We start from the raw sequence: 10,254 nt of genomic DNA, 5'->3' as shown, positions 1-10,254 counted from the left end.
TCTTACTTCATTTATTAATCATCATGGAAACTCTATGTGGCATTAGTATGCCTACTTTATAGTTAAGAATACTGAAAAGGTAGAATCTTAATTAACACATCCCAGTGTCCATAGCTAATAACTTGCACAGCCAGCCTTCAGAAATTCAAATCTGCATGATTTCAGAGACTTCTGTCATGCCACAGAAAATAAAGTACAAGTAAAATTAATAAACAATGTAGTAGAGCTAAAAATATTAGGATGAGAATAGTTTACTTATAATAATACTTTTACTAATTATCTATGTCACGAATCACCACAAAACTTAATTCTAAAAAACTATTTATTTAGCTAACAACAAATTTGTGTTTCTGCAGTTTGGGTTAGGCTTAGCTGGACTTAATCATATCTGCAGATAACTGACATTAGCTAAGTAAGATTGTCTCTCGTGATTGGCTAGCTATTGGCTGAAGTCTGAAAAATGACAGAAAAAAAGAAATCCAAATAGCCAACAGGTACCTGAAAAGATGTACAACATTGCTAATCATCAGGAAAATTAAAATCAATGCAGTGAGATATCACCTCATACCTGTTAGAATAACCATCATCAGAAAGTGATAAATGTTGGTGAGGATATGGGAAAAATGGAATCCTTTTGAAATGTTTGTGGGAATAACAATTAATACAGCCACTAAGGAAAAAAGTGTAGAGGCTCCTCAAACAATTAAAAATAGAACTACCATATGATCCAGCAGTCCCACATCTGGGTATGTATCCAAAGGAGATAAAAACAAGATCTCAGGGAGATACCTGTTCACTGCAGCATTATTTATGATAGTCAAGATATGGAAACAATCTAAATGTTCATCAACAGAAGAATCTATCTATCTATCTATCTAAATATATATAGATATAAACAAACACAATAGAATATTATTCAACCTTGAGAAAGAAGGAAATCCTGACATTTGTGACATGGATGGACCTCAAAGGCATTAGGCTAAGTGAAATAGATGAAGACAAATGCATGATATCAATTACATACAGAATCTAAAAAAGTCAAAGAGCAGCATGGTTACCAGGGCTGGGTGGGGGGGCAGTGAAATGGGGAGATGTTAGTTAAACGGTACGAACTTCCAGTTATAACACAAGTGAAGTCTAGAAATCTAATGTGTAGCATGGCACTTATAGTGAACAGTAGTGTGTTATATACTTGATAGTTACTAAGATAGTAAATCTTGCATGTTCTCATCACAAAAATGAAATAGTAATTATGTGACCCAATAGAGGTACTGACTAAAGTTATAGTGGTAATTATTTTGCAATATATAATTGTATCAAGTCAATAGGCTGTACACCATAAATGTATACAATGTTATATGTCAGTTAGATCCTAATTAAGCTGGGAAAAATATTTATTTCTCATAGAGAGGGGTGCCTATAATTAAAATACAGACACTTATGATTACCAGAGGAAAGGGGGTGGGAAGGGATAAATTTGGGAGTCTGAGATTTGCAAATGTTAATCACTATATATAAAAATAGATACAAAACAAATTTCTTCCTGTATAGCACAGGGAAGTATATTCAATATCTTGTAATAACCTTTAAAGTAAAAGAATATGAAAATGAATATATGTATATATATGCATGACTGGGACATTATGCTGTACACCAGAAATTAACACATTGTAACTGACTAGACTTCAATAATAATTAAAAAAAAAAGACACTTGGAAATGTGAAGAGACCAACTAGGATGCTTCAATAATCAACAGCCAAACTGGCAATTCTCTCTACAGATTTTAGTAACTTCAGCTGTTTTGAGGGTCAGCTATGAATCGGATGGAAGTCTAAAACTCTAATAACCAACTCCAACTTCTAACTCAAAGATCTCATGCCATTCTTACTTGCATGCATGTGTTTTCTAGATGCAAATTTCTTGAATGGCTCATTTTCAGTGTACTAATGGGAGCAGAATGGCATTAGTTATTGACTTTGGTGAAATCTCAGGCATTAGGAACTCTGGAGATGGGCCACTGCTCTCTTAAAACTCTTATTATATTCCTAATGCTCTTAACCAAACAGCCAATAGTATCTGAGCTGAAGCTCTTCCAGATTCTCTGTTGGCTATTTCCACTGGAGATCATGCCATCCTAGAGATATCTGGGTACAGTGGTACCTAGTATCTGTCAAGCCACAAGATGAGCAGCAATTATTCAGTATTAGTAACTGGGCTTCTGAGGACCAGAGTGAGGCCACGCCCATAAAGCAGGTCATAAAGCAGGGCCATAAAGTTAAAGAACATGGCAGGGGTTGGGTCTCTCCAGTCTCAGATGCAAACAATCACTTTTGAGTCTGAGAGAAGAGAAGACACAAAGAGAAGTGAAAGTCTGGCTATGACAGCAAAGCTGATTCCAAAAATCAGAGGGTGGTGGCTGAATCCTGCTGAGGCGGCTTCCATTAAAGCTAAGACAGTCTCTTCAGTAGAACTATTTTAAGTAATGAGTTGTATTTAAATACACTCATGAGAATTAAACCTCTAGGAGTTACTAATGCTTAACATTTTTTCCCCAAGTTTAAGAAGAGGCTGATGAAGCATGATTCCAACACTAAAGGAGAATAATCCCAATTCATAACAGCATGATTCAGCTGAAAACTGGTCATGGCGCATGGACACAGCTCGTCCTCCACCTCACGCAAAAAACTCTCAAATGTCATGACCCCTCTAAAATACAGTGTTTTTACATATTTGAAAGAATGACTTGTATGTCTTTAAAAGCAATGCTTCTCAGTGTGTCTACTTTTAGAAAATCTGAAATCACCCTTCAAGTATCAACAAGATTAGGATTAAGAAGTGAGATGAAAGAATTAGCCTTAGCTAGGATAGTCTGCAATTCTTAATATGGCTAAAAAGAAAACTTGTCACAAGCAATACAAGATATGATATCACTTAAATGTGGACTCTAAAAAAAAAAGACAAACGAACGTATTTGCAAAGCAGAAACAGACTCCCAGACATAGAGAACTAACTTGTGGTTACCAGGGGGAGAGCGGGGTGGGAGGGGATAAACTGGGAGTTAGAGATTTGCAGATACTGACTGATATATATAGAATGGATAAACAACAAGTTCATGCTGTATAGCACAGGGAAGGATGTTCGCTATCTGGGTGTAACTTATGGTAAAAAAGGATATGAAAACGAATGTATGTATGTTCATGTATGACTGAAGCAGTGTGCTGCACACTAGAAACTGACACAGCATTGTAAACTGCCTATACTTCAATAAAAAAATACAAAAAAGAAATACAAAATAAATGTCTTCATATATATCTATATATCTTTAAAAGTACTCTAAACATTAGCAAGCAATCAAAGGGGAAAGCAATTTATGATAAAAAAATCATCAGATTACCAGAAAGTTTTACTTTACTTTAAAGTTTAAATAATTCATGACAGCATATTATCAAAATGTTCCTTTTATTAAGATCAAAACGTTGCTCAATATACTTTCACTTGAACTTGGATAAATAGAAATGTAACTTCTAAATATGTTTCGCGAGTAAATTAAAATGTCGTTTTCTGTTTTGGTACATGCATATATTTTTGCATTCAGATTTACTGCAGGGAGACATATAAACCAGAGCATAAGTGATCCACAATAAATCACATGCAAAACATGCTATATTGAAGCTTCTATGAGTTCATTTGCTTTGAAGTTGGCTGTAGAACTTTGTGGTTTGGTTCCCATTCAGTAAATATTCCCAGTGTTTACAGAATGCCAAGCAAAATAAAATATGCTGTGGAAGTTTGCTAGAAGAATTGAAAATTTAGGTTAAATCCTTTAGTCTAAATGGAAAATTTTTAAAAAATTCTTGAAAAAAATTTTATGTTTAAGATATATGAAATATAAATAATCAGATACACAAAAGAATCCAATAGAAAGCTTTTTTTTTTAAATGTAAGGGTATTTATAAAAATAAAAACTATTCAAAAAACATTTTTTTTTCATATCCAGAATAATGCTTAATTATCTGTGAAATTTGTAATTCACAAAAATGTATATGTTGCCTTTTATAATTGTAATTATAATGGATTCTACAATACATGCTATGTCACCACTGTTTTCTTCATGTTTACTTTTATTTTCTTTTGGAAAACACTTCACAATCATAATGGCTTTTTGGAATTTTCAGAGGAACTAACGTGTCTTCAGTATTCGGAAATTCTCAAAAATAAAAATACCAATATTAAGAAATCTTCGCTGACAAACGGTAGATTCCTGGATATGCAATGGTCCACAGAACGTGAAAGCCTGCCATCACGTTGCATGCCACATCCTGTCGGAGTGGAGCCACGTGAAGAATTAATTCAGAAGAGGTTGAAAAACTTCCCAGACGCCAGAACATTAACTCCTGAAATTTAAACCAAGTCCTAGGAGTTTCTGGACTGCTCTTTGGTCACCATTATACTGAAGCAACATCCAGTGTTTAGTGATGAAGACCACATTAATTTCCAGTAATCGACAAGGAGAAAGGAGTTTAGATGCAATGTTTAGTAAGAACTTCTTTTTTCAAAAATACATTTTCAAATTTTATAATTTCAAAAGAGCACTTTGTGAAAAGGTTTCCTCCTACCATGTCACAATTTCCTTTTTTAAGGGCAGTGTTTCTAACTTCTCATTTGCTCTTTCAGAGTAGATCTATGGATATATAAGTAAATATAAATAAACTATTAGTTTCTCCAGTTTTTTCACAAATTGCATTGCAACACATATAGTTTTTGGCACTTTTTTTAGTTCTGTAATGAATATATCTTTGACAGAGAAAGATATTTTTGTTCCTTTTTTTAACCTATAAATAAATCTTATTTAATCTTGTTTAAAAGATCTTATTTAACTTTTTAAATAAATACATATATCATATTTATCTAGTCAGATAACATTCCATGTGTAAAATTCATTAATTTAAATAGTTTCTTTTGATAAATACTTACTGTCTAAATCTTTGCTATACTGAAAGAAAAAAGCCCTACAATGAATAACCACTATATTGCACATGCACGTGTATATGTTTGTAAGATAATTTCTAAAAATGGTTCTGCTCTTCCACAGGCCATGTGCTTCTTCCCGTCCAGCTGTTATGACCAAATTGCTCTCTGCATAGGTTGTGCCAAAGGGCGCTACTGTCATCCCGTTATGTAAGTGCCTGCTTCCCAAACTCTCAGCACCTGAGTGTGTTATCAATCTTTTAGATCTTGGCCAAGCAACAAAGGGAAAACCAGATAGTCTTGATTGTCTTAGCGTCTATATACCTCAGTGTGGTTAATGCTATGCCTATTTAAAGTGACTTGGCACCTGAGATGAGCCTTGAGGAAGACAAAAGAAAAAAGAATGAAGGAAGGAATTAAGGAAGAAAAGGAGAAACAAAGGAAAGGAAAGAGAAGGGATGGGAAGGGAAGGGAAAAGGGAAGGAAAAAGGTAAAGAAAAGGAGAGGAAAGAGAGGGGAGAGGAGGAAGAAGGAAAGGAAAGGAAAGGAAAGGAAAGGAAAGGAAAGGAAAGGAAAGGAAAGGAAAGGAAAGGAAAGGAAAGGAAAGGAAAGGATAAGAAGAAGGTAGACAGTGATGGAGAGAGAAAGAAATGAAAGAAGCAGAAAGAAGAGAGGGAGGCGGAGGGAGGGAGGAAAGCCCTGTAGCGGGTGTGAAAGAATGAGGAAGGTTTAGCTGAAGCTGCGATTACACAAGTGCAAGGGACAGTGAGTGTTTAGTGGATTGGTGACTTACAGTAGACTTTAAATTGAAAGCATTAGATAATAGCCCTAGAATTTTTTCTCAGCAGAGACATTCCATGATAAGATTAGGATTTAAGAACAATTGGTTAGACAAAGTGAAAAAGGGAGTAAAATGGGCCAGAGAGAGGGGATCAGGCCCTAGCTGTAATCATTGAGTCTTAAGGTGATTACATGTGATGAGAGCCGAATAAACAAACAGCAGATAAAGGAACTTGATGGTTGTATATAGATGAAGGAATGAGTGATGACTTCAAGATTTTTAGTCATATTATATTTTAAAAATTTTGTTTTGTTTTTTTGGGGGGTAATAAGGTTTATTCATTTATTTATTTAATGGAGCTACTGGGGATTGAACCCAGGACCTCATGCATATTAAGCACACACTCTACCACTGAGCTACACCCTCCACCAAAGTCATATCATTTTTACTCTGTTAGAAAACAGTGTTTCTGTTTTTTATGAAAGCAAGGGGAACACGTGATATAATTAGCCAAAGGATATTTTTCCTTCTCTGTCAGTATAATTGACAGAAGAAACTCTTAAACATAATAATTTACCTAAAATATTAAATATACGCAGCCAAAGGACTGACTGGATATATCAGTGGTAAAGTCAGGGAGGCCCTTAGGGGTCTTCAGCCCACTTCGACCCTGATTATCTCCACCCGTAACTTCCTCCCACAACTACTCAAACTAAACCTACATCCTATGTGGAGCAGTGAAGTCACTATACACCTATAGCTTCAAGTTAACCAGCCTAACTCTTCCAGTAACCAAATCGCTGACCTTGAGGCTCTGATACAGAAATTCTTGTGACGTCATTGACCTGTCTCTCTTTGTAGGTAAGATTTGCCTCATCTTACCTAACCTTCATTTATAAAATGTACAATTTATATATAAGGTCTATGAGAACAAGAGTGTTTTCTTCCTCTTTTTTGTATGGCATTTTTCTCAGAACCTAAAATAATGCTGAGCACATCAAAGATACACATTAAATCTAAATATTTAAACATTTAAATATCGGTTAAATGAATCTCTATATGTTGGACACCTAATGGAACACAGGATTGAGAGTAGGAGTCTGGTGCAGACTAAAGAACTCTATTTGTCATTGGAAAATGATTTTCACTCTATTTCTCTTAATGCTACTGAAGAAGCCAAGTAATCTCATCAGTGAATCTGTTGGCCCTGCAGATTGAGAGACTGAGTCCTCCGATGACTTTTGTCTTGTCTTGTGTTTTGTTTTGTTGTATGTGCGTTTTTTTGCAATGTAAGTTTTCAGTATCATTATTTTTGTGTGTTGAATGCCAGCAATCCAGTGGGTTGAGTCAATTTTAAAGCATTTAACTTTGTTTTTCTCTCATGGCTTCTGAGCCCACCCAAGTACGCTGCAATCCAGCAAGGTAGGAAACCCTGCATTTTGTGTGCCAGAGTATTTGGAATTAGTTTAGGGGTACCTGAGTCCAAGTTGACCATTCTTTAAACTCCCAGGCTTAATTGTTTAAGTCTATTGCATACCAAACTCTTAGCTATAAAGATTCATACCCTGTTCACTGGCCTGGCTGTCATTTGAACTTGGAGTTAATACTTTTTCATTTGGGATTAATGAGAAAGCAAAACTATTTGTCAGAAAACTGCCAAGCATGCTAAATTTAAATTTACAACTTCTACTGCAGAAAATGTTCATTTTCTCAGGGCTTTTGGAACCCTGAATTTTCACCTATTCGTATTACACACATTTCCTCCGCAGTTATCCTTCTTGCCTTCCTTCTTTTGGCAAGACTCACCTTGTTGTGAATTTCCTCCACGTGGGCAGAAAGGTTAAAGCAATAAGAACCTGCGGTTGCTGACCTTCCTTGTAACCTGGTTTCTGAAGGCACTTACGTTGACGTGGCAGCCTGATTCTCTAGAGCTTACAGGAAAACTCCGTGCTGCTCCGGAAGCGGCTGTGAGCCAGCGGCTGTGAACTTGTGGCCCAACCACAGGGAATCGGGAACTTCTGAGTTAGAGCCCAGACTCAGCTGAACCTCACGGAGTGATCTCAGGCAACTTACTTAAACATTTGCCTGTCTCTCATTTTCCAGCTGTAAAACGGGGAAAAGTAATACTTCCTCATTCAAGCTAGGCAGTTTGTAAGTTATTCCGGCTATACTTTGGGTTAGTGTTCATGTATTTTTGTTTGTTTGCTTTGTTTTTTAATAACAGCTTTAAGGGCAGAATGGGATTGAAATTTCATTTTTTAAAGATCGCCATATGAAAACTGCAGTACTTTGAAGCGAACTAAATTGTCATGTATATAGAAATTTGCATGAATAACCTTTTTTGAGTCATGCTGTTAACACTCATTAGGTATTTCCCTGATAATTAGAATGTGACTCCAATGAGGACAGGGTTTTTGGGTTATTTTTTATCCTTACTAGATCTCCACAATTTAGAAAAATGCCTACCATATAACAGATGCCCAATAAGTATTTGCTGAATAACTGAATGAACAAATGAAGAAGTGAAAAATTAAAAAAAAAGATTCAAGAATATTCTAGACAAGAATATTCTAGACAAGAGTTCTTGATTTTACTATATACAGGATTTTTCTTAATTAAGCAAGAATTTTATTATATTACATTATAACCATATCAAAACATAACAATTAAATATAAAAATTGAAATTATAAATGTATGATACTATAGAATGTTTTACTCACTTTTTGGGTACATACAATCCTATCCTGTAATAATCTAAGGAACAGAATTTAATTTACAGAATTCCTGCTCTGTATACTTTCATATCTTAAAGATTCATAAAGCATTTATTAATCCTTTTTTCATGACATGCATTGATTCAGAGATGTTATAACAGCAGAGAAAGTTATTTGACAAAAATGTATAAGGAAGTTATTTGATTGGAAGAGATATTTTTGGAATGTGAAAAGGATGAAAAAATTTATACAAAAGAAAGCTGTAAAATTAGGCATTGACAAAATGCCAGAATACACTTCTAAAATCATTTTATTTGATGGCAAAATCCATTTTTTTGTTATTTATAAGTGTTGTCTTAATATTTTAAAATAATTTTACATTTACCCAGTTGGCCTCTGGAATTTTCACTTTTTAATCAATTTCCGTAGTATTGTAAAGTTGATTAAAAAGTGAATCAGTTAGAGAAGGGTCTCAAGTTAGAAACCAACTAAGTAAGGAGAAAAAAGGAAGCTAAAGGGAAGAGGCCTACAAAATATATGAACAATTAGATACAGTTTTTAGCTTTTACTTTACCATAATCTTTCAGTGGTTCTAAAGGAAAAACATTATAGTGGTGGAGATTAGATTGAAATAAGGAGAGAATTTCTTATCCTTTTACTTGAAAACAATGTGTTTGTCAGCCTGAGTACATATTCTTTTCCTGTGGGAATTCAAGAATTGCATTGGTAATGACTCATTTACTGGGGGGTGGGGGGACTGACCCAAGTGAGGTGGGGGTTTAAGTTACATGAACTTGCCATAATTCTTAATGAGCACTAAAGAAAAACCCTCTTTGATGTAGATATGTTTTAAAAATATTCTAGGAGGGAAGATTGCTGTTGACATTTTGCCCTGAACATAAATGACTTTCAAAAAATACTCGGGTTCTTATTAAACTTCTTTTCTTTTCTGTGTTCTTTAACGTTCTTCTGAATACAGTGGCTAAAAGCCTCCATCGAGTGCTAATGCCTTTAACAACCCTCATCTCCAGTTAACCTTTTTTTAATAATAAGCAAGGATATTTAGAAACAATCCTTGCATGTGTTTTCTATTGCTGCTGTAACAAACCGCCTCAGACTTAGTGCTTTCAACAACACCAGTTTATGATCTCACAGTTCTGAAGGTCGGAAGTCTGGGTGGGCTCGCTGGATCCTCTGCTCTGGGTTCACAAGGCCAAAAACAAGGTGTTGGGAAGCCAGGGCTTTTATCTGGAAGCTCTGAAGGAGAATCTACCTCAAAGCTCATTTTAGTTCCAAGCAGAATCCAGTTCTTTGTGCTTGTAGGATTGAGGTCCCCGTCTCCTTGCTGGCTGTCACCTGGGGCCTGCTTTTAGCTTCTAAAGGCTTCTCTCTGGCCTTTGCATGGACATCTGCATCTCAGAATCAGCGACAGGACAGCAAATCCTTCTCACACTTGGAACCCCTCCGTCTCCTCTAGTTTTTCCTCCAGCCAGGGAAAGTTTTTAATTTTAAGGGCTCATGTGATTAGACTGAACCACCCTCCATAACTCAGGATAATCTCCTCCTCTTCCTAATCATGTCCACATTTTTTTTTTTATCGTTTAATATAACTTAGTCACAGGTTGAGGGGGTGCATATCTCCAGAAAGCCATTCTTCCTGTCACGTTCCTGAATCTACTAATCGGTAGAAATGTTAGAATAAATGGACCAAAAATACTTGTCATAACCTAGAGATAACAAACTTGGAATATTAATAAAAAACCATGGAATACAAAAGACATTTTAGACA

General features: G+C 35.4%; 1 non-coding gene across 1 annotated transcript; it reads right to left on the bottom strand.

Annotated features, from left to right (window-relative positions):
• Positions 1 to 6,104: 6,104 nt before the first annotated feature.
• TRNAI-AAU (transfer RNA isoleucine (anticodon AAU)) lies at positions 6,105 to 6,173 on the bottom strand. The gene has a single exon. It is a non-coding gene; the product is annotated as a tRNA-Ile (tRNA).
• Positions 6,174 to 10,254: the final 4,081 nt, after the last annotated feature.

This window comes from Camelus bactrianus, chromosome 1 (assembly GCF_048773025.1).
Source record: "Camelus bactrianus isolate YW-2024 breed Bactrian camel chromosome 1, ASM4877302v1, whole genome shotgun sequence".
Taxonomy (NCBI): Eukaryota; Metazoa; Chordata; class Mammalia; order Artiodactyla; family Camelidae; genus Camelus; species Camelus bactrianus.
This window is presented reverse-complemented; position numbering and strand designations above follow the sequence as displayed.